The following is a 26933-nucleotide window of genomic DNA, read 5'->3' as shown; positions in this document are numbered from 1 at the left end:
TGTTTCATTTTGAAGTGTCTGACTAAAAGCTTTCAGTCACTCAACTGGAAATAATGATGAAGCGAAACAGTCATAGGAGGAGCATAGACTAGATAGCTGACAGATGGAGTTCCTTTCCCCCCATCAGTCCTTCTGCCCTTCATTTACTCTGGGTTCTCTGCCTTGACAGGTCTTCCTTCATGTTATAGACGCTTGTCCTCACTCTAGGCTCCAACTTCAGAGCACTCATAGCTTGTACTGTCTCTGCCATCATAGACGTCAATGACTCTCAAAGCTTATTCACCATTTGAATCACATGGAAAGCGTGTGAGTCCCAAACACAGAGATTCTGGTTGGGTTGGTCTGGTGTAGAGGCCAGGGACAGTCTTTAACAAGCACAGCAGGTGATTCTGATGTAGATGATCTGAAAATGACTCTGAAAAAAATAGTCCTAAGTCAGTGGTTCTCAACCTTGGCTGCACATTAGAATCACCTGGGAATCTTTTTAAAATCCTGATTTCTGGGCCTCATCCTCTGGAAATTCTGTTTCTTTGTTACTAATGTTGTGGCCCCACCCCATAACAAAGAAACAGAATTTCCGGAGGATGAGGCCCAGGAATCAGGATTTTAGAAAGATTCCCAGGTGATTCTAATGTGCAGCCAAGGTTGAGAGCCACTGTCCTAAGTAATGTACAAGGATGTATATGTGTGTGCATTATTTCTAATACTAATTTCTAATCATTATTTCTAATACTGATAATTTTTAATCTGTATTGTGTGTATATACACACACATATATATGTAAATTCATACTCCAAACAATATTTGCATCATATTCAAACTAGTAGCAGGGTGACTCAAGTACAGTAATGTGGTTATAATTATCATTTTCCAGCTGTGACTGGTGTTGCTAAGTGGTTAGAGCATTGGCCTGCACATCCAAGGGTCTCAGGTTCGATTCCCAGCCAAGGGCACATACCTGGGTGGCAGGTTCGATCTGCAGCCCAGGTCAGGGCGAGTGCTGGAGGCAACCAATCAGTGTGTCTCTCTCACCTCGATGTTTCTCTCTCTCTCTAAAAATCAATGGAAAAAATATCTTTGGGTGAAGATTAACAAAAAAGAAAGAAAGAAATAAAAATAATGCCTTTCCACGATTGAGGATGTTCCCACAGGCCCCTTAAGACCACACTGGATCTTCACCTGCTGGATCCATTACTTCAGTTGGAGTCACTGGCAATAAAGAGAAGGAAGTGCCCTGGCCCCTTCATTATTGAAGAAAGTAAGGAGCACAGCTGTAGATTCAGGTGTTTGGCAGTGCTTCCAAGTAAAGGAGATACAACTTCCCAGCTGTCCTTTACCTTCTCAGCCAGGCAGAACAGCAAGGCCGACTCTTGAAGGTAAGGCCAGAGGGAGACTAAATTTGGAAATCAAAATGGGGAAGAGAAGCACCCTGTAGAACTCCACTAGGAATCAAGGAGTTCATGACAGGCTACCATGAAATAGGTTCTCCTGGTGTGGAGAAATTTTTCAATCAGGAATCCCTAAATTTTGCATAATTTTTAAGTTCTAGCATAGTATTTATTCTTACTATTTTTTTAAGTCAACAATATTGCAAATTGGAGTGTTTGGAATATTATGATTTCCCAATAAGAACTATCATTGTGATGCGCAGCGCTAGGTGAGAATACATGCAGGGTGATTAATTCTGTTTCTAATACAATCGCTTATCTTCCCGAAACACTCATAATGAACGAGAGATAAAGCCCACTCTCATCTGAAGACACTTTACTTAGATTGGTTTCAAAAGGCTTGGCCTACTTCTGGCAATTTTCAAGTTTACACTAAGGTTTTGATAATTAAAATAAATTAAACTTTGATAAAAAGCTGATTACAGAATTCAATAAAAGGTGAAGTAAAAAAAAAAACACGTATTTAACACTAGCATTATTTCCCATTAAAGATAAAATCACCTAATCAAGTAATTATGGTTCTCTTTCTGTGAGTTAAAATGTTTTAAGTTTTGATAAAACCTGGAGGCTCCATTTCTACAATGTAAGCAGTAACATCAGCATGCAGCACAGGAGCCTACTAAGGACCATGGGCTTTCTCCTACTGTGGGCTCAGACCAGCCTATTCCTTTATAGTTACTAGTGCACAGTCAGTCCCAATCAGGAGAGGCTCTCACTTCTGCAACGGCACTTGCCAGCCATGAGCCCTGTGTTTGGTGCCCATCGGTCAGCTGAGCGGTGCTCCCACTGTGGGAGCGCACTGACCACCAGGGGGCAGCTCCTGCATTGAGCGTCTGCCCACTGGTGGTCAGTGCGCATCATAGCAACCAGTCAAATGGTTGAATGGTCGCTTAGGCTTTTATATATATAGATACCTTACGCTCCTTAGGCTCCCAAGTAAATGCTTGACTGTGGAGTTCTGTTCTGACCCTGCAGAATGATCTAAGAATTATTGGCTGAAAAGTACAGAAGAGCTGACACTCATCTGACCGCTGAGGCAGGAGCCCTACACCCATCCTTCCCTGCCCCCCACCCCCCCCACCCCCCCCACCCTGCATCAACTCTGAGAACTGCTGGACTGAAGTCGTTGTCTCTCGCCTGGAGACAGACAGGATGGTGACTAATGACACACCCCAGAAACTTGATGGCTCCATGAAACTGACATTCAGGCTCTTACTAGTACTGCCTTCTTCTTTGGTCCTTGTTCCCAGTGCTATTTAATTTGCTTCCTCAGTCTCCAGTGCTCACCACTTATATAAGCAGACAGGGTCATCATCCTACCCAAGGAATGTACAGGGCTTCTCTAGCCTGCCCCACTGCCATGGCTGAGTTCCCTCTCTTTCTGATGTTATGAAGATGTACATAGGGCAGATTCTACTAACTCTAGAAAATGAGAAAAGTTATTGCTATTAAACGTTCACAGTAGTGTATCTGGAGCTCTCAAATTATATCTACTACTCTCCGTCTTATCGGGAAAGTATTTATGTACATGTCATCTATCCTATTGTAAGGTAGCATTTCTGCTTCTCCTCATACAGTGTGAGCTGCTCATGGGCATGGGCCAGTTTTAGTTCTCTTTGCAAATCTAAATCACTATATCTAAATACAAAAATGTGTTCAATAAATATGAATTTTTAAAAATGAGCAGAAGAGAAACAATAATCTCTCAACTTCTGTTTATATTTTGATAATGAATGCCATTTTTACCTTTTTTAGGTCATTTCATCTCTGTCTCATTTTATTTGACCATAAAATGGAAAATATGTCACTCTTGAAAAAGCATTGCATGTTTGTAGAAGATGCTATGTAAAAATCTTATAAAAGCACAATCAATAATTACTAAGAATAAATGGATTAAAGATGGAAAATAAAGAGCTCTATCCTAGCTCCAGTTCATTACTAATGATTGATACTTAATCTTTATATTCAGTTTCTCTACTGTGAAATGAAAATAATCATAACTCCCTTCATCCCTTGTATTCAGAGGCGTTCTAAGGATAAATAGGTGGGTATAAATTAATACATTATTAGTTTCTTTTTAAAAGACTATTTTTTAAGGATTGAGTATTGAAAGTTTAGTAAAAATAATGGAGGACTTCTTTCTTATGTATGCAATCTTTAATAATAAAAATAGGGATAAATCAGAATTATAGGACACTTTAACAAAAATAGCATTTTATGTATATCAAGCATATTGAGTGGCATGCAGTTGACCAAGAGTTGAGAACAAATACAATTCCTTGGGAAGTCTTCTTATAGTATATATAACAATTATTTATAATTACAATAATTAACATTTGTCTTATAACAAATGTTTCTCTAGTGTATTTTAACCAGAATATTATAATTTTCATAACCATCTTATAAAGAAATATTTCCAAAATATACTTTTAATTATGATCAACTTTTTCTAAGTTGTTTTATTAGTATTACTTTTTATGAGATTTCACTAATAGCTAAGGTAAACATAAACCTTAGCCTGCCTTATCTAAACATTTTACAAATAATACATTAGTTTAGTCTGCACTAAGTACGTCTTTTTAGATTGTTCATGTTATTATTGCCAAAACAAAAATTATATGGTTTACAACAATTTGACTATTTAGCAAGTTTTTATAGATAATATTACTATATTTCAAACAATTCTTATCTACTTTAAATTGTAGATTAAAATGACAACTTTTATTCATTTTAAGGTCAATACATTTTTCTTTTTATAAATTGAACTAAAGTTTCTGCCATTTTAAACTCTTAGACACAAGTCTTTCCTCATTGATGCTTTCTGAAATCTTCAATAATCAAATTATTGCTCATAAAAAAGTGAGTAATATTATTGGTACTAAAATATATTTCATTTTCTATACTGTATAACCACTAATAAATGCTCCCAATGCACATTATTTCTGTTTGAAATACCAAGACTGTTCCCTGTAACTCATGGGGAACTTAAGTAGAAGATGATCGGGGAACAGAAAATTGTTTTTTACAGAAGTTTCCCAATATACCTGCAGCACCTGCACATGGCATTTTACATGCATCTCGCTGTGCTGCATAATACTGGCGGCAAATGGCCATGTTCCCCTGTGCCTACAAGGTTTAAACAATGCAGTTTCCTTATCTATAATAATAAAAGCGTAATATGCTAATTAGACCAGAGGTCCTTCCAGATGAAGCCAGGGCTGCGAGGGAAGCCCGTCCCAGTGGGAGGGAGGAGGGGGAGGAAGGCCTACTCTTGCATGAATTTCATGCATTGGGTCTCTGGTTACATTATAAGATTCTCCAAAGTTGCTTCGAGAGGGCTTTCAAACAATTTCAGTCTGTCTGCTGTAAGTCTAACTTTTGACATCAAACAGTACAAACACCTTAGCTACTCAAAATATGGTGAGAAATGTTCTTCTGTTAGAAAACCAATCTCATAGAGAAACCTAATTCTGAAGGCCCTTCCATTTCTGTGTGCCTGCGGCTTCACAAATTGTCCCTTTTCATCTATTATTAACCAAGAGGTTTGCCCTTTTCTTACTTTTGTGGACCTTTTCATAATCGACCTTCCTAAATCCTCAGAAACTGCACTGCTGCCCTCCAGAACTTATGGAAAGCTCTAAAACAAGCAAAGGAGCCCATCTGTGTGGACGTGGCTGCTTGTTTGTTAAGTGGCTCCCCAAGTTTGCATTTGATTTTGGGCTTTTATAAGATTCTAGGTCCCTCCATGACAAAATTTCAATGATTAGCCTCCTTCCTATATCTTTTAATGGTTTTTCTTTAACCCTCATTTCTCGACAATAGGATTTTTTTCAAATAAGTCAGCATTCGAACACTTAAACTGAAGAGGGGGTACCGAGTGGGTATTCCCAAGGAAAGTCCTTACAACTTTTAAAGTCTTATTCTTGTTCCCATACAGATCTTAACCCCAGCACCTTTTCCTAAACTCTTTTTGTCTGTTGATGATGAATTGAAGGCACATCATTGTTCTCTCTGTGGCCCTGCGGGAGGCGGAGCTGAGCGGGCTACGCCTGTGGGTGGCTGGGGTTCCGTCACAGCAGGGCTGCAGAGCTGGAGTCCACAGCGCAGGTTTCTTAGGGACACACCTTGCAGCGATGGAAGGAGAAAACTCAGGACAGCGGAGAGAGTTTTCTCTACAGCACATTTTTCAATTGAAGAAACGTTCTGTATCCTAAGGTTATACAGGGCGTCCCCAAAACATGTCTACACAGCTTAACAGCTGACAGCTCAATTGATGTTTCTTTCTTTTAAGCCAGACTAAGCTTTGAACAAAGGAAACTCATCCTAAATGCTACTGGAAATTTGAAAACGCAGTTGAAGTACGTACACTGCCTTTATAATTATTCAAAGTGTGTATACATTTGTGGGGGTGGTCACTAAGCTTTGAACAAAGAAAATTTATCCACTAGACCTTTTGATGGGGATACATAGAAGATGAAGTTTACGGTACAAAACCGGCAGCAGTTAACAAATTGAGGGCATACAAATACCAAACAAAATGATTCTTGATGTTTGCTATTCCATTGCTTCACGTTATCGGCAGTGCCTGGACCAGAAGGGTCATCAGTTTGAAAACAGGCATTGACCAAAAAAAAAAAAAAAAATACTCATTTCTGTAGATTCTGTTAAATTTTAAAAATGAACTATATACTAATAAACACTGACTTTATAATCATTCAAAGTGTATATACATGTTTTGCATACCCTATATTTTTCTTACTCTTTGAGTATTAAAATGTTTTCTTTTCTATAAAAGTAAGCAGGTATAGAAGTTGGTTATAAGGTTTCTGAGTATTTTTTTCAATCACCCTCAACTGTTAAAATAAAAACTTTGCCAATCCAAGTAGGTGCTCCCATTTTTGTTGTTGCTATTGTTCCAAAAACTGTAGAGCCCTTGAATTCAAAGTCACACCAAGCTCTCACTCTGGCTCTTGAATCTGCAGCCCTCAAATCTACATAGTTAACTTGTCTCAGCTAATGGGGCACAGCCACTGTCCTTCATTCATGAACTAATCTTTATTGAATACCTACTATACCGTATACTAAGCACTGGGGATATAGGTTTTACTATTTTATTCAACTTTTTTTTTTTTTCGCTAAAAGTATTACAAAGGGTATTACATAAGTGTCCTTTCCGCCCCCCCCCCCCCCCCCCCCGCCCTTGACAAGCCCCTGCCCTCCCTTACCCCCCAGTGTCTTATGTCCATTAGTTATGGTTATATGGATGCATACAAGTCCTTCGGTTGATCTCTTACTCCCCTCCCTCCTGTCCCCCAACTTTTTAAATTTGATTTTTAAATGGGGTTTTTAGGGAAGGTCTCATGGAGAAGGTACTGTTGGAGTGAAACTTGAACCAGGTGAGGGAGCCCTGTTGCTTCCTGAGGGAAAAGCACGAAGGGGAGAGGGAAGAGCATGTGCAAAGCCTTATTGACAGAGGATGCTACTCCTTACGAGGGAGCAGCAGTGAGGTCAGTGTACTTGAGCTAAGTGAGCGAATTGTTGAGAAGAGGTCCAAGGACCATAAGAGTGGGAGGAAAGTGCCATTGAAAAACTACTCCCCCTCCCCCCACCAATGACATGGAAAGAAAGCTATTGAAGAATTGTGAGCAGAGATGTAGCATGATATGACTTTCCATATTTTAGGATCAGTTTGGCCACTGTGATAAGAATAGACTTGCAAGAAGACCAGGACCAAAACAGGAAAAACTGTTTGAAGGCAATTGCAATAGCTGAGGTGAGAGATGATGATAATTTGGACCACAACAGTTATAGTGAAGATATTGAAAACCTTTCCCATTTATTTTGAAGGTAGAATTATACAAGATTTAACAAGATTAGGTCATACTTTCCTGATATGTACGGGTAAATAACCTCCTACATCATTCTACCAGCAAATGCTTCACTGTAACTTTACTGAAGCTGGTCATGAGACAATCGCATAATAATCCTCAGTCCACACTTTCTTATCTCTTCCAAAGCTGTGACAGTGGTTTAAAAGAAGAAAACAAAGACCAAAAGCAATGAAATACAATGGGGAGTAGTTTCAGTTCCTGTGAGTCTGAAACCAACCAAGCATTCAAGGATTAAAGATTTCTTAATGTCAATCCAATACGATGCTGAAGAGAAAGAGAACCAAACTTTTGGATAACCATTAAGTGAATTTTAAAAGAATTTATTTTAGTGGGAACCCATAGGCATGTAGTCTTTTTCTTCTTTTGCTCTATTTTGCCCAAAGCTAATGGGAGCTCATATCCTCTTAAAGACTCAACTTCTCAGCCCTGTCCAGACTTCTCCAAGGACAAGTGCAATGTTATCAAAGACATGAGTAAGGATTTTTTAGACACTTCTCTGCTACTAGCCACGTCTTCCCATACTGGTGAGATTTGTATTCATATTATCTTGCAAAAGGATCTAAATAAGGAGGATGTAGGTTCAGATCTTGATTAACAAAGACAAACTTTTTACTCATTCTGCATTATAAAAGGAATTTATCAGGAGGTTCTTTATTTTTTTTTTTTGTTTTTTGTTTTATATTTAATTTACAAAAGAGGCCCCGAAATAATAATAATAATAATAAACTACCCAGGAGCAGGGGAGTGGGCCATGTCCCTCTTCCTCTGGCAGGGACAGAAGGAGTCCCCCAAGTGACTGCCCCTCCCCCTTAGAACAGGGGGTGAGAGCGGATGTGGATCCCTCCAGGCATCCCAGGGGCTCTGCCCCCTCTGGACTCATTTGTCCACCCTGTGCAGGCTCCTACATGCCTGGCAGAGCCCTTGTGGCAAAGGCCAGCTTGCCCGAAGCCAGGTGGGAGATCCCCACAAAGTCCAGGTGAGGGCTAGGGCTGCCGCAGCCAGCAGGCCAGTGAGGTGGGACCCAGCCCAGGCCCCCCTGGTACCCCCGGCTGCCCGCCCACGGTCCCATTGGCATTGCTCGCCGCCCCAGCCTAAGTAGCATTGGCATTGAAAGTGCTTCTGCAGGTGGTCGAGGTCGGCCCAGCTGAGCTCCCCCTCTGGCCGCAACGGGGGCTCACCCGGCATGTGGCTGGGCACTAGGCGGAGGCTGCTGGCACTGAGGTGCAGAAAGGTGTTGGTGCTGGGGTCTCGGCGCACGCAGCGCCCGTGGCCGTGGCACTGGGCCCAGCTGCAATAGTGGGCGGCCCAGGACACGACGACGTAGGGGATCAGCAGCCGCATCAGGTAGTCCTTGAGGTACTGGCACGTCTCCATGCTGGTGGTGAAGCCTGCGTCGCCCCAGAGGATGACCCCGGCTGCGCCCAGGGCGGCACTCGCGCCAATGGTGGAGATGAGATCCATTTGGCTAAGGCCCTTGAGACTGCGGCTGTAGGTGGGCCGCGTGAAGACGTAGACTGGGAGCGCGTGGCTGGCGTGGTGGGTGCGAGGGACACGGAGGGCCTCCTGGACCAGAAAGCTGACCAAGTTGCGGCCATGGGCGGTGGAAGCGAGCGCATCCTCCAGGTAGACAGAGGGGAAGAGGGCTGTGCGCTCGGCCCACAGCCAGGCCAGCTGGTCGTTTCGGGAGACCTCCACGTCGGGGCAGCGGCCGGTGTAGGTCTCCCAGTTCTGCAAGTAGTCCTGGTTGTAACAGTCGGGGAAGAGGTAGAAGCCCCAGAGGTGCTGGGGCCGAAATCTCTTGGCGGAGCGCAGCGTCCTCAGCATGAACTCCCGAGCGCCGAACTCGAACTTGTACTGCGCCTGCTTGCTGACGCGGTCTGGCCGCCAGTCGGGGTGGCGGCTGGCCACCAACTGGCGCGACAGCTGGCGGTACACGTCCTTGTCCTGCCAGTTGCGCACCCACACGGGCCGCCAGTCCTCCCAGTCGATGACCGCCAGGCCTGCGGGCTCCTGCCTGCGGATGTAGTGCTCCACGCGCTCCTGCAGCATGTCCAGGTGCGCCCGCAGGACGCTGTCATTCTGGGGCACCCCACCGTGCATCGGCTTCTTCCCCTCCGAATGGAAGTAAGGGTACAGGCCTAGCCGCTCCCGGTAGTAGATGGTTTTGCTCTGGTCCACGAAGACCTCGTTAGGGGAGGCCTGCACGTCGAAGGCCTTCTCCTCCAGGTCCAGCGGCACCTTGAGGCATGGGCCACAGTCCTGCGTGGGCACGTCCCATGCCACCACGAAGGGCCGGCGGGTGAAGATGGGCGTCGCTGTGGGCTTGAGCTCCTTGGCCCGTGCTACCGCCAACGCCAGGGCCAGGGCCAGGATGATGGCGGGGCTCAGGCCTGCCCACATGCTGGGGGCTGCAGGAAGAAGTGTCACCTGCCTGGCACCGGCTCAGGAGCTCTCGCGGGGTGCCGCCAGGTCCCGCGCCACAGCCACCGCCATCCTGGGCCCGGCCCAGCCCACTCCGGCCGCTCGCCCAGACCCGGCCCGGCTCGGCGCCTCTGCTCAGGAGGTTCTTTCTTATATACAAAGAATTTATCAGGAGGTTCTTTCTTCTATAAGGCATTAAGAATGCATTGCTACTTTGCAAAAATCTAACTCTGCCGTCTAAATAAATAAATGAGACTTATGTCTGAGAATTAGATCCTTGAAGAATAGCATAATCTTTACATTGCCTTCCTCAAATAACAACTGGTGAACTAGAATTTCCATAGGAACCAGAGACAGTGATATGCAGGAAAATAACTAGCTTAGGAGTCAGGAGACTCCTGTTTTAGTCTATGTCATACCTAGAATTTATGTCTTGGTAAGTCATTGGGGAGGGCGGGACATTCATTTCCTCAAGTTAAAAAATGTGGACTAGATGATCCTTAAAGTCTCTCTGGGCTGCAAATGGTCAATGAGCTTTTAGATTTGCTAGCGGAGTAGGAATGCATAAGCACTATATGCTGTAAGTAAAAGATGAACAGATGGCAAAGCTGACATTCTGTTAAAAAATTCAGAAACCTAATTTATACTCTCTTCTGGATACAAGATCGTTCCACATCTATAAAGAAGCAAGTCCCAGGGTAAAATAAAAATCCTTTGAACTCTAGAATTCTTCAGTTTGATTTAAAAGAAAAACTTTTTTCAGATTACATTGAAATCATGCTTAAGAACAGTCAATCTACAGAAACTGTTAGAATCATCAAATATGGAAAGGGGCATTGTATAAATAGCAGCCCATGTTTAAGGACGTCAGCAGTGTTTGGGGAACATCCAAGTGAATACTCATTTAGGTCAGTGGTTCCTGGTACAGATTGTTTTATTATATTTGTCGGAGTGACATTGGTCAACATGAACATGTAGGTTTCAAATGTGGATTTCTGTGTTACAAGATCTGTTGTGCACCATGTGCCCACCAAAGTCAAATCTTCTGTCCCCTAGCATAAATTGTTGATTCCGAAAGCAAAGAAGACACTTTGTTTACTGACTTATTGCCATATTGTAAATATTTGCTGAAAAATAAATAGCTTGAATTGATTTTCTATCCTGATAATACAAACTTGACTCAAATATGATACAATTATCAGATCATAGACAAATGTTTTTATATCCATATCATTTTCAGGCAAACTTATTTTAATTAAAAATATAAGTAATCTTTGATTTTCCAATGCTAATTCCTATTCAGAAAACTCCCCTACATTAATCCTGGTATCAGCAAAAGCCATTCCATACTATGATTCAAATATAATCTTTGAAATAGTCCTGTAGGGTTTTGGGGCCCTTTCTAGGTGGGAAGAACTTGGGCAATCAAATAGATAGATTTAAGTAGTAATTCAAAAGCTTTTTCACTGGAGTTGACCTAATTCTTTGATTTAATGTTTGATATCCTTCAGAAAAGGCAGTTGCTTGTATGTCCTGAGCATTGAATGTGCCAGGGAGACATTAACTCAAAGTGACCACAGGGCAGCATTCACAGACTACTGTGAGGAAGAACTTTTGTTCATTATTGTAAGGTTTTCAATGGTTGTGACAGTTGGACCAGATCTACGAAAGACTATTGGGGAGCAGGTGGGGAGGGGAAGGGGCTTCACTTCTCTGTGAGGGTGCAGTTAAAGCAGCAAGTATATCCCTAACAAGAATAGCAGAAGCCACAGCACTCCTCAGAAATACCCCAGTACCCAGAAGTGCTTCACTACCAGAGGCATTCTGGGTCAAAGATGAGCTCTTAATAGGGGAATAAAGTAACCCAAACAGAATGGAATTAAGCGTTCATTGTATTATAGACTATATTATAGAAGAGTATAAAAAGCAGACTTTAATGTCAGAGCAAAGCTCTATCAATTAATAGCCAAGTAACCTTGTCAACAACTTAACTTCTCTATCATCAGTTCCTTTATATAAAATGAAGATAATACAGGTAACACCATGCCCATAAAGCACTTAATACAGCACTTAATTCTTTGGATTATGTAAGTCTTCAATAATCATTAGTTATTTTTATTTTTTTAATTCTTTATTGTTTAAAGTATTAGATATAGTATTACATATGTCTTTTTTTCCCCCATTTGCTACCCCCAGCACATGCCTCTACCCCGCTAGTGTCGGTGTCCATTTGGTTATGCTTATATGCATGCATACAAGTCCTTTGGTTGATCTCTTATTCCCCACCCTCACCCTCCCCTGCCTTCCCTCTGAAGATTGATGGCCCGTTTGATGCTTCTTTGTCTCTGGATCCATTTTTGTTCTTCAGTTTATGTTGTTCATTATATTCCACAAATGAGTGAGATAATGTGATATTTTTCTTTTCCGACTGGCTTATTTCACTTATTATAATGCTCTCCAGGTTCATTCATGCTGTTGAAAATGGTAAGAGTTCTTTCTTTCTTACAGCAGCATAGTATTCCATTGTGTAGATGTACCACAGTTTTTTAATCCACTCATCTGCTGATGGACACTTAGGTTGTTTCCAAATCTTGGCTATTGTAAATTGTGCTGCTATGAATATAGGTGTGCATATGTCCTTTCTGATTGTTGTTTCTGATTTCTTGGGATATATTCCTAGAAATGGGAAAGTAAAAAATGAACAAAGGGGACTGCATCAAAATAAAAAGCTAATGCACAGCAAAAGAAACCATCAATAAAACAAGAAGAAAGCCCACTACATGAGAGAACATATTTTCCAATGTTATATCCAATAAAGACCTAATCTCCAAAATTTATAGGGAGCTCATTAAACTTTACAAAAGGAAAAGAAACAATCAAATCAAAAAATGGACAAAGGACTTAAATAGACACTTTTTGAAAGAGGACATTCAGAAGGCCCACGAGACATATGAAAACATGCTCAAAGTCACTAATCATCAAAAAGATGCAAATCAAAACGATAATGAGATACCATCTCATGCCTGTCAGAATGACTATCATCAACAAATCGACAAATGACAACTGCTGGTGGAGAAAAAGGAACTCTCGTGCACTGCTTGTGGGAATGCAGACTGGTGCAGCCACTGTGGAAAACAGTATGGAGTTTCCTCAAAAAATTAAAAATGGAACTCCCATTTGACCCAGTTATTTTTATTATTATCTTTACTATCATTAGGATTGATCAAATGAGGGGTAATATTGAAAAGGCAGGATTTTTACTCTTGCCATTCAATTCAATCTAAATCTTATTGAATTTATTATTTTCTTTGTGTGAAAAAAATAACTGGAGAAACAAAAATGACTAAGAACTCATCTAACACTTTAAGACTAGACAAGTAAACTAACAATTAAAATTATTATAATTCAACATTCTTGAGATCAATAACTGATTCACTATATACTTTGTACTTTTAAAAGTACCACATAGTACTTACTTGATAAATAATTTAATTAAATTGGTGAGACATGAGCTATAATTACTGTATAAGCAGATAGCTAGGGAAATATTAAGGAATAAAACCTCAATAGAAGGTCAGAAAAGTCTTGCATACCTAAGATAGACAGTAAGATGATAAGCACCCCTCCCACCTTCACCTCCAGTCAGTCATTCTGTTCCATTCTTCCTTTATTTTTCTTCATAGCATATATAACTTCTTGTTGCTATACTAGCAATGTATTTGTGTATTTGTCTATTGTCTATTGTCTGCCTCAGCCACTGGACTGTAAGCTTCATGAAGGTAGGAACATTGTACTGTTTTTATTATTTCTACTAGAGGCCCGGTGCACAAAAATTTGTACACTTGGCAGGGGGAGAGTCCCTCAGCCCGGCCTGTGCCTTCTTACAGTCTGGGACCCCTCCGGGGATGACCACCTGCTGGCTTAGACCCGCTCCCCCAGGGGATTGGGCCTAAGCTGGCAATCAGACATCCCTCTGGCAGCCCGGCAGCCCTCAGGGGATGTCCACTTGCCAGTGGGGAGCAGACCTAAGCTGCAGTCAGACATCCTTAGCACTGCTGAGGAGGCAGGAAAGACTCCCACCACCACCGCTGTACTGGCAGCCATCAGCCTGGCTTGTGGCTGAGCAGAGCTCCCCTATGTGGGAGCGCACTGACCACCAGAGGGCAGCTCCTGCATTGAGCATCTGCCCCCTCGTGGTCAGTGTGTGTCATAGTGACCAGTCATTCCCAGTCATTCTGCTGTTAGGGTCAGTTTGCATATTACCCTTTTACTATATAGGATAGAGGCCTGGTGCACGGTTAGGGGCCGGCTGGTTTGCCCTGAAGGGTGTCCCGGATCAGGGTGGGGGTCCCACTTGGGGTGCCTGGCCAGCCTGGGTGAAGGGCTGATGGCTGTTTGCAGCTGGTCACACCCCCTTCAGGGTGGAGGTCCCCACTGGGGTGCCTGGCCAGTCTGGGTGAGGGGCTGAGGGCCGTTTTCAGGCTGGCTGGTGACTGAAGCTCCCAGCCTCTCCTTTATTTATTTTTTATTCTGGGATTTATTTACCTTCTATAATTGAAACTTTGTTGCCGTCACTGGAGCTGAGAGCTGGCTCCAGCTCTGAGGCCGTGGCCTGCTGAAAGAAGGTATCTGGGGTTTGTTTAGCTTCTATAATTGAAACTTTGTTGGTTTCAGAACTCAGAGCCAGGCCGCGGCAGGCGGGGAACCTTGGCTTCCTCCATCACTGGAGCAAGCAAGCCTCCTGCTCGCTTCAGCTGCGTGGCTGCCAGCTGTCATCTTTGTTGGCAGTTAATTTGCATAACACTCTGATTAGCCAATGGGAAGTGTAGCGAAGGTATGGTCAATTACCCTTTTTTGTCTTTTATTAGATAGGATGTTTGCAGTCCCTAGAGCAATGGCCTGTGAGACAATCCACACTCAATAAATATTCATTGAATGAAAATTGACAGAATGACTAAGGAGGGAGTTGCTTATGAAATATTTTAAATATAATACAGTGGGGCCTTGACTTACGAGTTTAATTTGTTCTGTGACGGAGCTCGTAACTCAAATTACTCCTATGTCAAATCAAAAGTGAACGAGTTGAGATACGTGATGCTGGGCTGATGTTGTGGCGTTCACTGTGACGTTCGCTGCGCCAACTAGTGGTGGAGTATCTGAAGCTGGTTCACAACCCGAATTTTAGCTCGCAACTCAAAGCAAAAAATCAGCTGAGAGACGGTTTGTATCTCGAAAAACTTGTTAGTCGGGACACTCGTAAGTCAAGGCCCCACTGTATTTAAGAAGAAATATCAAGATGACTTAGCATGAGGGTGGAGAACAGTGACAAGTCTGAGATATCTCCTGGGTTTCTAATTGAAGTGACTGAGAGAATGGCTAATAACTGCATATGAAATTCAAGACTATGAGTTAAATTATTGTTTGTGCTTTTGAGAGGATGTGGGGTGTTGTTATACATTATGATTCCCCCACCCAGCCAGTGTTGCTCAGTGGTTGAGCATCAGCCCATGAACCAGGAGGTCACGGATCAATTCTTGGTCAAGGCATATGCCCAGGTTGCAGGCTCGATCACCAGTAGGGAGGCATGCAAGAGCCAGCTGATGGATGATTCTCTCTCATATTGATGTTTCTCTCTTCCTCTCCCTTTCTCTCTCTGAAATCAATAAAAACATTATGATTTCCCCAAAGTTGTGGGAAGGAATTTCCTTACCTACCAAGAATTGACACAGTATTTCCCACAAATGGACAACAGCATTCTGCATGCAGTCTACCATGGGGAATGAAGCTAATTTTTATTAACAGCTACAGAGCATATTACTATAATCAGCAAAATCCTACATTAATCATCTTCTTTGCATAGAAGTCACAATTAAATGATTTAAGGGCTTTCAATAACCTGCCTCAGAGCCGTATAGTTGAAATGAGAAACACAATTTTTGCAGTTGAAAGTCACCGAGTCTACCCCAGAATTCATCATTTGTCATCCAGCATGCTGTTCAAGAAATCACTCTTTATTTAGGTGAACACCCCCAGAGTCATTTCCCCACGAAAGAAATTTAATAGTGAATAATCAAATGTATTCACTCTCACAGTCACTGACATGAGTTAGCAATTACTTCTTGGAACTGAGCTATTCTCAGTGGGATATAAAAATTAGGCTAATCATATGGTGACTACTTACTTCATCCTGTATTTGTTCCTGTTAGGAACAGAAATTGTCTCTGTAATTGTATACAAAATCCTGTTACTAGAATCATCACAAGAAAATTATGTACAGCTACTCCTTTTCTGAAGAAAAGACAAAAGTAGCATTTTAAAATATCACTTTCAAATCAAGCAAAATGAATGGTTTTGGCTTTGTGCATAAAAGCCAGGCCCAAATTAATACTATTTACAGTTTGGCATGTGAATATAACAAACTGATATTTAATATGTTGTGTAACACTTCTGTGTGTTTTGTTGCTAGTGGTTGCTTTCATGATTAATTAATGAGCTCTCTATTGGATTCAAACTTCAACATAGGGTAGCATAAATTAATTCATCTTTTAAGAACCAGAATTCTATGTCATCAGCTATCTTGCACCCTCAACCAATGAACCAACTTTTCCATGTTAGCTGAGGATTTGTTTTTATTAACTAAAAGCATTTCTGTTTTTATCATTTAGAATAGATTTCACAATTCCTTTAACGTTTGGATTTTTTTTTTAGGCTTACCTTAGTCTTTATTAATGACTCCAGGTGGTTGCTCTGAAGGCTGATAATGAAAACTCTAGATCAATTTTCAGGGAAACTCTAAGGACTTGCTGAGGTGTACCAGACTCTTGGTTCCTACAAATCATGACCTCCCTCTGCCCTGGTTTAGAATTGTATCTACCTTATTCTTTTGGGGTCAAAAATGTGTAAAATAAGTAGTTCTCAAGTCACTGTAATTCCACTTAATATTCCTTATCATCAGTGCAAAAGGTACATCTCTAGGTTGAAACATAAGACACGGTTGAAATTTGAATATTTTAGACTAACACAAATGGCAATCTCACATGGTTCCACCTGGTATAATGAAAAATGAGGAGACAAGTATAGAATTTAGAGTATTAACATTCTCCTTTCCCCCATTTTTTTGAGACTCAATCTAGACTAGGGGAGTCATAGCATTATACCTGAGATAATTTTAGTAGCCTCCTATTTGGATTATTCCATTTCTTCCTTCTCTTTCTATGTGAATCTGTCATTTCCACTACTACTATAAAAGCAATTTTATACATCTGTCTCTTTTCTGTTCCAAAGCCTCCAGTGTTTGCCTTTTGTCAATGAGTAAAATTGAACTTTCAGTATCTAATTATTCAAAAGTATTTATTGAGAGCCATTTAGTTGCCAGACACTCTTTTAGCACATTGAACAAGACAAAATCTGCCTTTGTGAGCTTACATTCTAGGAGAGAAATACACTAAAAAAGAAAACAGAAAAAATACGCAGTATATTAGATGGTGGTATTGGGGTGAAAATAAAACACAGAAGGGAAATAGGGAACCTCAGGACAGGGCATTGAAATTTTAGAGGAAGTAGCCTAGGATGGCCTCACTGAAGAGCGGGCATTTGGGTAAAGACTAAAGGAAGTGAAAGGGTAAGCCTCAAAGACCCACCTTGGAGAGAGCACCCCAGGACAAAAGCCTGAGATGGGTGCCTACCTGGCAGATTGTCACAACTGCAAAGAGGCCAGTTAGCTGGTGATGTTTGAGAGTTGATGAGCAGTAGATGAGGTCAGAGGTGTGGGGCTGTCCAGGCCACCTTAAAGAAGCAATGAGAGGATTTTGAGCTGTGAGTGACATGAGCTGGCTTGCTTGCAACTATGCTATTCATAGTCTGAAGGGGGCAAAGGCAGAGCAAGGACACCTTGCAATGATCCAGACAAGAGACTATGATGGTTTGGACCTGGGTGGTGACAGTGGAGACAGGAAGAAATTGTCATATTCTTGATATATTTTTAAGATAACTGACAGGAAATGTTAAAATATGAGATGTGTTGTGAGAGAAAGAGAAGAATTGAAGATAACTGTTATTTAAAGGCCTTCCTGACACAGCTTTGACCTTCCTTTCCTATTTCATCTCCTGCTATTGGCTAAAAGGTAGTGGAAAAGTCCCTAGACTTAATTAAGCATGGAAGGCCTGAATTCAAACTGTAGCTCTGTCTATGAATCCAGTACTCCAGCAAACTAGTCTATTAATTATCAGGCCTACATTAAGTATTTCCCAATCTTCCTGCCTCTCTGCCTTTGCGTTATGCTGCAGTAGCTCATCTGTGAAACACTCCCATCCTCTAAGGACCACATCACATCCCAGGTTGTTCTCCCTGCAGTAAAATCCCTTTTACTACCCCTCTTTTCAATTCAACACTTTGCTTTCCCAAAATGTTGGCATATTGAGTAAGTTTAACATTCAAAATTAAATCTTAAACACTTTAAATGCTTTATATGAGACAAACATTGTTTGAGTGTCTGTTAATTCACAAATTGTATTTTAATCCCCTTAAGAGCATACAATGGTTGCATTTTGTGCTTCTGAATTGTAAACTCTATATAGTATGATATGAAAAATAAATAAAAGCAGAATTGTGAATTTTATATGGGGTAATATAAAAAATAGAAAAATCTCTATGAGCAAAATAATATCTATATAGAAATGTTTGTCCTAATTAGGAAATTAGTCTTTAGGATTTGATTTTAAAATTATGCAAGTTTTTTAAGAATGCCTTTATTGCATAAAGAAGTTGCCTATAGTAAAAAAAGAAAAAAGATACTCATAGTACTGAAGAGATAAAAAAATGGTAGAGGAAAACTTGAAAAGAAATTCAGTTTATTCTTACGGAATATTCAAAATCTACAGAGATGATTTCTAGAAAACTCAATGTCTATAGCAAGAGAGAAAAATGGTGTCTCAAACCTGTCATAATTTAATATATTGCTTTGAGATGAAGAAGGTAACTGCAAGGAGTGTATCATCAGGAATCCATTGACACCTGAAATCCAGATAGAAAAATATGTGTTTCTTCAAGAGATCAAAAAAAGACCTAAGGGTTTCTTCCTTCTGAAATAAAAGCAAAATGACCACCAGTAGAACAGATGTTGGTCACACTCAAATCCTCCTCCTCCTTATCCCTATGTTTCATCAGTCACCAAATTAATTCATTCCACCCTTTAATCTAGACTCTATGCCCATTTGGATTACTTAAATATGGTCTCCTAACTGGTTTTTCTAGTTCTTGTGTTAAAGTCAGCCACTGTATTGTTCACAATCAGCTAAATGATCACTCTAAAACACATTCAGTCTTGTCACTCTCTTCTTAAAGTCCTTAAGGAGTAAAGAACAAAATGATGTCGCCGGGTAGGGGAGGCCCTGTGGTATGCCCCATTCCTGCTCATCTCTGCAGCCTTTAAAGCTCTTTTCATAGACCACACCAATTCTCCACATACCCTCCTTGTTTTTCCAAACACACAAGATAAACTGCAGTGTTTCAGGTTCCTGAATGTGTCCTGCTATGCCTCTTCTTATTTCTAAACTTTTTAACATCCTGATTCCTCTCTACAAATTTCCCTTTAATTCATTCATTCATTCAAACAACTCTATTTAACATCTACGGAGCACCCACTGGTCTGAGTTCTGAGCACAGAAATAGAACCTACCTTCATGGAACAGTGTGGCGGCTGCAAGACACTAATAACACCATCATTCAAATGTGTATTTAGAAACTGTGGTCAATTCTAAGAAAGAAATATGCAGAAAGCTGTAAGAGCTTACCTGACAGAGAAGTGATATAGTCAGAAGGTCAGTGATGTCTGAGATAAAATCTGAAAGAAAAGCACAAGTGAAGGGAAACAGTCTTTTAAAGGGAGCAGTATCACGTACAAAGGCACTGAGGTGGAGCTACATGGTACCTTCTAGAACATCTGAGAAGGCCATTTCTGCTGGATGTTAGGAAGGTGAGTAGGATAGTACAGAAAATGAGTCTGGAAAGAGGTAGGGGACAAGTGTGACCAGGTTTGAGTATGTATCATAAAATAGTAGGAAAACATTGAAGCCTTCATGCAAGGAAGTGCCACAGAGTTTCTGTCTAAAAACATCAAGTTAGTTGCTATGTGAACAAGTGAATATATGACTTAATGGGCTCATCTATTCTTTGTACTGAAATAAAATTCTCCAGTGGCCCAGTTCTAGAAAAGCCCAAGAGAAAGACGTAAAAATAGCATTAGGGCATCCCTGAGAGGCGCTGTTCAGGGGCCTTGAACCTGTGGCAAATAGTTGAAATTACTTGCTATATGCCTGTAGTAATAAGGGTTAGATTGCATTGCAACTTACAGGAAAGTTGCAAGATTTAAAGTATCAAATTCCCCTAGATGATGCCAGGTGGATTGCATATGGACACTACAACGTAGGAATCAGGTGACACTGAGTGTTATTGTCAGAAAATGTAAAAGGCCTTAGGACCCAGAAGGACCACCTTTGAAGATGGATTTTCTATTTTTACTCTTAGTTATTTGTAGAAAAGAGAACACTAAAGACGTTCCATCTTATCTTAGGTTTAAATGTATGGCTTCAAGCAGTATAAGTTGGAAGATCTTTGTTCACTTTCACAGTGCCCTTCTTGAACTATGGCATAAAGAAATGCTAGAGTCGCCGCTGCAGGTAATTGTAACCAAGCTGCAATGTGAGTCACTGTCTGCGTGCCAAGACCTCTGGGTCCGGGCTGTAGCCCTGGACATGTTTCAGGGCCCTAGTGCTTTAGAAACAAACTAAAAGGTCACCAAAGCTGCCCTGCAGCTCCAGGACGGTGGCATTCAGGGCCCTGAGGGTTGCAGACTCCTTCCTATTCCTCTCTGTGACTGAGGCTATGCACAACATGAAATAAACTTCCAGACACACACACCTTTCTTTTCAAATGCTGGTAATTGTGCCAGACCAGAGAAATCAATGGTGTAGTAATGGGGACCCGCATAGCAATTTACAAGATTAATGAGAGAGGCTTTAATTTGAGGAAGTACACGCTGTTGCTACCTCCCTTTGTTACTTCTTTTTAAGCTTTGCAACTCCTCATGGGACTTACCCAGTTCTCTCATTCCCAAACCATCGCCCATGACCTAGATGTTGCTCTATCCCATATTCATGACAATAGCATACCCCTCATCTCATTACTACATTACCCTGATGATTTTTCTTGATAATTTCTACCTTCTCACTTCTCATTTTCTCCTCACTCTCTCACTCTCATGAAATATGACTGAAATACCTAGCATTCCATTGATGCTGCTCCTATCGAGTGCACCAATGACCTAATTAAAAAGCATTATGAACACTTTTCTGTTATTAGCTAAATGAAATTTCTTTATATCAGATGGTTAACTTCCTACTTTTTAAAATTAACCCTGACATAAATTTCTCCTGATTCTCTTCCTGCCCCTCTGTGTACAAACAGTTGAATCAAATAACTTGCAAAAGAGAACATCAAACAAACAAGCTCAGCTTGTGTTGCTAGCAGCCACATCTCTGGATAGTATTACTCGTCCAAAATAGGTCATTATCCATAGATGATATAAACGTGTTGATGTGTAAGGTTGCAGTCACTCAAGATTGCTTATATCACCCTGATTCTATTTAACATAATTGATAATATAACTACATGAGATAACATTTGAAAATATTTGTAGGTGTAATTGATAGTGTTCTTCAATAACCATGAAAAAGCCCTGAATTACTAATCTAGTAATGTGATTTGTGCACAGTATGCCCTCACTACTATTATATTCAAATTATTTTGGTTTTGATGTTATTCATATAATACTGTATAATTTGTATAATAGTTACCTAAGTATCAGTTTTACTAGACAGTTGATTCCTTGTAGAGTCAAAATCACATCTGGACATATCTTAATGAATCTTGGATGTAGTAGGTTTTCAATAAATTAGATTGATTAAAATGTTAGCTTTTTTTTTTAAGAAGAAGACTTGAAAGATCCTTTACAGTAGTGAATTTCCCATTAGTGTAATGATATTCACCTAAAACTACAGTATTCCTTTTCTGGCCAACAATATTGCATAACAGATTGTCTAGTAACTAGAAGAATACAAATCATAGTCAGATGTAGAATTAGTACGACTTGACTTGTGATTTTCCAGTTTATATAACAGGTAGGTTACATAATCATAGATTCAATAGCAGTATTTGCTGCAATTTACAATGTATTCTCAACAATCTTAGCAAATAAATAAGACACATATCTGCGCAGCAATGAAAAATAAAACATTAAAATCAAACACAGCTTACTAAAGATTTCAAGTTTTCAACCAGGCTCTGAAACTATAATTATTGGTCTTTTGCACTATATTGAAAAGACGCCATTTATTTTTGATTAAGATTAATGGTTCTTTTTAGACAGCCAACTTTCTTTGCCATTTAACAAAGATTGTATCCTAGGGTTTTGTCTTATTTCAGGTCTAGTGTTATTTAAAAGTCTGAAAAATCAGATAACAAAATGTTGAATTTATTTTTGTTTTATGCATGTAAAAGTCGTGTAGGCAGGAAAATAACAACCTGGATGCCTAATACTGACATGAAGCCTGATAATCACATGATGCAAAAAAAAAAAAAAAAGAAGAAGAAGCACTAACTAAAAAACTACCAAGCTGTGGATTGATCCCAGGGAGCAGGAAGACTCCTTTGACATGCGTGGCCAATGTTTATCATTTTTACAACATGCAAAAATTATCAAACTAACAAAAAGTCTTTAAATAATTTTGCTATGCCAATAAGAGAGAAAAAATAGTAAGATGTCAATTACACAAAAACACATGTTCATAGGTCGTCAAAAATGAATAAAAGGAACATTGCCTCACTTATTATCGGGGAAGAAGTCCCAGTAACAGAATAAATGAGGCATGAGCATGTACATTAAGAGAGGACTCTGATCATCATGTTACCTGTGCGTCAAATAGGAAACAAGGGAGAGAGTCCTGGGTTTGGGGAGAGGAGGTGGGGATACTCTAGGTAAGATTTGAAAAAATAATTACAGGCAAACATCACAAAAGGAAAGACTAAATGGAGCAAGATAGAGTAATTAACATGTCCTCTTTAGGGAATTTTTTTTTTCATTTAGATAAAAATGAATCGTGACGGCCACAATATTTCATTTGGCAGGATATCAGGTAATTTATATTTCAAATATGATCTCATCATCAGTTCCATCTGTTGATACTAAGTGAACATTCATAATGCTTGAAACCCTGACTGGTAGAACACATACCTAAAAATCAAAATCTTTGAATCTGAGACACACATACCAATGAAAACTGATAAGTGTGCTCTTATCTTGCATATGTTGTATACTCATTTTAAGTCTTCACTTTTCATCTACCAGCTCTCCATTCTAACTCCAGAGACCAGAGCAGGGAGAAATAATAGGCAGATGCCAGAGAATGAGCTCGAATAAGTGTTAAACCTTTTTTTGCTAATCTTCCAAGGATATATTTAGAGAGAGTGGAAGGGAGGGTAGAGGAGAGAGAAAAGAAACCTCAATGTGAAAGAGACATATAGATTGGTTGCTTCCTGCACATCCGCTGGCTCGGGTATTGAACCCAAAACTGTGGTAGGTGCCCTTGACCAGGAATTGAACCCATGACCCTTCAGTGCAGGGGCTGAGACTCTAACCACTGAGCAACCGACCAGGGCACCTTCTTAAAGAGGACTAGCATATTTTTTTATGCTAAGCCACAGGGAGGGAAATAATTCATTAAGGGGCTCTGATCCTAACCAATCCTTGTTTAAGGGCTATTCATAGATCCTAAGTATCTTTTCCCTTTCTCTCACGTTTCATTTTATAACTGAAAGCTGTAAAAAGCGAAAGGTCATGTTGGCATGAAGAAGTCCTCTAAGTGCTGGATTCATAAATTTGCCACTTTATCCCTTGCAAAAGGGCGGCCTCAGAGTTTCCCTGATAGCCAGCTACTTGTTGCCAGGGGCTTGAGCGCGCGCAGACATTCCGCGCAGACATCCCGCGCAGCTCTGGAGGGTGGAACCCTGTGAGTTCGAACAGCTTCCCAGGCTCTTGTTTGCACACTTCCTCTTACTTCTGTGAGTTTGATTGTTAGCCCAGAGCATGTGATTGCCCAGTTGGGGTCACTAGCAGAGCTTGTAGGGGAAGACTGTTTTTGGGGAGCCTGGGAAACAGAGCTGGGAGTGGCGCCTGGGGAACCAACTCTGGGCGGAGCTGGTTCAGATACAATAGAGAGCTTCTGGACAGAGAGAACTTTTAGCCTCGGAGGTCAATCCAGACACACTGCCACCCAGAGGCAGAGCCACGAACTGACTCTTCTGTAAATACAGATAAGGCAATAAGGGGATTTTACGGCCGGCCTTAAAATCAGGACTGTGGCTTACACCACGGAGGAACAGTGTAACGGAGGAAAATTCAACATTCTCCTGAATTCCGGGCGTGCCAATAAGAAGAGTAGAAGATCTGAAGCACCTGCATTACTGCACATTTTTATTTTTATTTTTTTAAATTACTTTTTCTCCTTTTAACTAAGAAAACATTTTTTTTCTTTTTTTCTTTTTTCTTTTTCTCTATCACCTGATTTTGCCCTTTCAGCTGCTACATTTTTATTTTTAACTAGTATTATTACCGCTACCATTTTACCACTCTTTAAAGTGTCATTTTATTTTGTCTTTATTTTATTTTGGGACTAATGTTCTCCATTCTATTTTCATCGTTCCTTTAGCAACATTTTTCTCTACCTCAATTTGCCTCTGTGCTAAACAATCTCCCCCACTTTTTCCCTTTTGCTGTCCTGTTTCTCTTACCCTACTCCAGCTTTTGATTTTCCCTACTCTTTTTACCCCCTGTCAAAATTTAACCCTGCTTATATATCCTACGTCCAATCCCCTGTTCTAAATCCTTATACGCCTTTCCCTTATCTTCCTTCACTATCCAATTTTTTTTTCTTTTTTTCTCTTCTTCTTCTTCTTTTCTCTCTCCATTGTTTTATTGTTGTTTGCTTGATTGATGAGTATATTGGGTTGTTGTTTTTTTTTAGGATTGTTTGTGAGGTTAGACTGCTTATTCTTTTTATTTTCCTGCCCCTCCCTCTCCCCCCCCCCCCCCCCCCCCCCCGGTTATTTCTGTGCTTCTGTTTCCCCTTGCGTCGCTTGATAATATTGGTTGTTTGTAGTTTGTATTCATCTCCAGGAATCTGTTGCTGTAATTTGTTGGTATTAGTGGCGGACCTATAGGAGTTTTCTCCTCTTATAAATAGTCTCTTCCCCTTCTATACTTCATTCTCTTTTCTCTCTTACTTTTTTTTTCTTTTTTTTTTTTTTCCTCCTCTTTTTCCCCTCCCTTTTTCCAATTTCATTTTTGCACTCCTTTTTTTCTTTCTTTCTTTTTTCTCTTCTACCTTTTTCTCTTCTTTCCCCCTTATCTCCCAACTCTCTTAGCTCGGGTGGCCACCTTTATTTGGGGTTAGTAATATCGTAAATACAATAGTGTTCACTTTATCCTTAACCCAGATACTAAGATCTGTGACTTCCCTTCTACATGCAGAAAATCTGGACCAAGTACAGGGTAGAGGCTATGCCAGCTGTGGGCAAACTATGGCCCGCGGGCCAGATCCGGCCCGTTTAAAATGAATAAAACTAAAATAAAAAAAGACCGTACCCTTTTATGTAATGATGTTTATTTTGAATTTATATTAGTTCACACAAACACTCCATCCATGCTTTTGTTCTGGCCCTCCGGTCCAGTTTAAGAACCCCCGAGTCAAAAAGTTTGCCCACTCCTGGGCTATACAGTCCTCTCTGGAAGCCTGTCTCCAGCTAGTAAATACCCCTCCTTCCTCAGCAATCTTGGATGTATTTCTCAACCTTCAAGGCCCAGCTCAAGTTGTTTCTATTTCATGGTATTTTTCCTTGTCCCATCCAGACAGATTTAACCAAACTCTCCCTTGGGCCAAACTTTTATCTTGAGGGCAATTATCATTATGGTTTTTAAACTAATTTACATTTGTGAATTTGAATGCCTATCTCCTCTACTAGACTATGAATTTGAGTACACAGTGATGGGTCATTGTAATGGGTCATTCAATTCATCCCCATTCAACATTATTCCCATGCTACAAGAACAGTTAAATAATGCCTTCCCTATATAATAAAAGCCTAGGTGGTGTCACCTGCGACATCATCACAAGATGGCCACCACAAGATGGCCACCCTCACATCATCACAAGATGGCTGCCACAAGATGGCCTGCAGGGGAGGGCAGTTGGGGGTGACCAGGCCTGAAGGAGAGGACTATTGGGGGTGATCGGGCCAGCAGGGGAGGGCAGTTGGGGGAGATCAGGCCTGCAGGGGAGCAGTTAGGCATCGATCAGGCCAGCAGGAGAGCAGTTAGGGAGCGATCAGGCAGGCAGGCAGGTGAGCTGTTAGGAGCCAGCAGTCCCGGATTGCGAGAGGGATGTCTGACTGCCGGTTTAGGCAGGGATTGGGCCTAAACCGGCAGTCAGACATCCCCTAAGGGGTCCCAGATTGGAGAGGGTGCAGGCCGGGCTGAGGGACACCACCTCCCCCCTTGCACGACTTTCGTACACCGGGCCTCTAGTTTACAATAATGTGTCCTCCATAAATATTTTTGCATTGTCATAACCAAAAACACAGGTTTGGCTACCTGCCACAAGGAAAGCCAAACTCATCAAACAGGTGCTGGTGCAAAAAGAAAGATGTTTATTCAAGCATAGCAACCTGGAGAACAGTGGACTTTCACCTCAAAGATCATTCCCCCTTCCTATTCAAGCCCACTGTTCTTATAGAGATAAGGAGGTAGGGCTTTTTATCTACCCAATTAACTTGCTAGCTTCCTGTGCTGGGGCCCTGTCCATTCACCTTTCTATCTTTTTGCACACTTGGTATGAGAACCTACCCCAGTGGCCATTAGGCCAATGGGGGAGATTCCCAGATGCTTCATCTTACTGTTGATGGTAACATTGTTCCTTTTACAAGATGTAGTTGAACCAAAAAATGTTGTTGCTATCTTGTTCAAAGGGAGAGTCAAAACATATGTTCAAAATTAATTCTCTCTATTGTGTAAAATTACCAAAAAGCATCTATGAAATTATTATTGATTACAGGTGGTACTGT

General features: G+C 40.9%; 1 protein-coding gene and 1 pseudogene across 10 annotated transcripts in view; one reads left to right on the top strand and one right to left on the bottom strand.

The window, feature by feature from the left end:
* Nucleotides 1-26933, top strand: part of GRIA4 (glutamate ionotropic receptor AMPA type subunit 4) — a 433261-nt gene that overhangs the window by 270028 nt on the left and 136300 nt on the right. The gene's annotated exons all lie outside the window — the stretch shown is intronic.
* LOC139017639 (hyaluronidase-2 pseudogene) lies at nt 8216-9739 on the bottom strand (annotated as a pseudogene).

This window comes from Myotis yumanensis, unplaced genomic scaffold, assembly GCF_028538775.1.
Source record: "Myotis yumanensis isolate MYYU_CA2020_CCGP unplaced genomic scaffold, mMyoYum1.0.hap1 SCAF_10, whole genome shotgun sequence".
NCBI lineage: Eukaryota > Metazoa > Chordata > Mammalia > Chiroptera > Vespertilionidae > Myotis > Myotis yumanensis.
Note: the sequence above shows the minus strand (reverse complement) of the source record. Positions and strands in the feature narration are given on the sequence as shown.